We start from the raw sequence: 368 nt of genomic DNA, 5'->3' as shown, positions 1-368 counted from the left end.
TGCTGTTGGCGTTGATTGGGGGATCGATATCACCGCCATCGATGCAGCAACAAACGGAAACGTAAAAAAAATAAAAGTTTTTATTTTTTGTATTTTTTTTGTATATATTATAATTATAATATATTATAATTATTTTATATATTATATATTTTTTATATGTTATACCATATATATTTTGTATATTATATATATTTTATATATTATATATATTAATTATATATATATTATATATATTATATATATTTATATATTATATATATTATGAATGTTCTATATATTATATATATTTTATATACTATATAATGCTTATATATGTACATTTTATAAATTATGTCTAAGTATGTATATATTATGTACATGATATAATA

Source organism: Eimeria mitis, genomic scaffold, assembly GCF_000499745.2.
Source record: "Eimeria mitis Houghton genomic scaffold, Emh_scaff6486, whole genome shotgun sequence".
NCBI lineage: Eukaryota > Apicomplexa > Conoidasida > Eucoccidiorida > Eimeriidae > Eimeria > Eimeria mitis.
Note: the sequence above shows the minus strand (reverse complement) of the source record.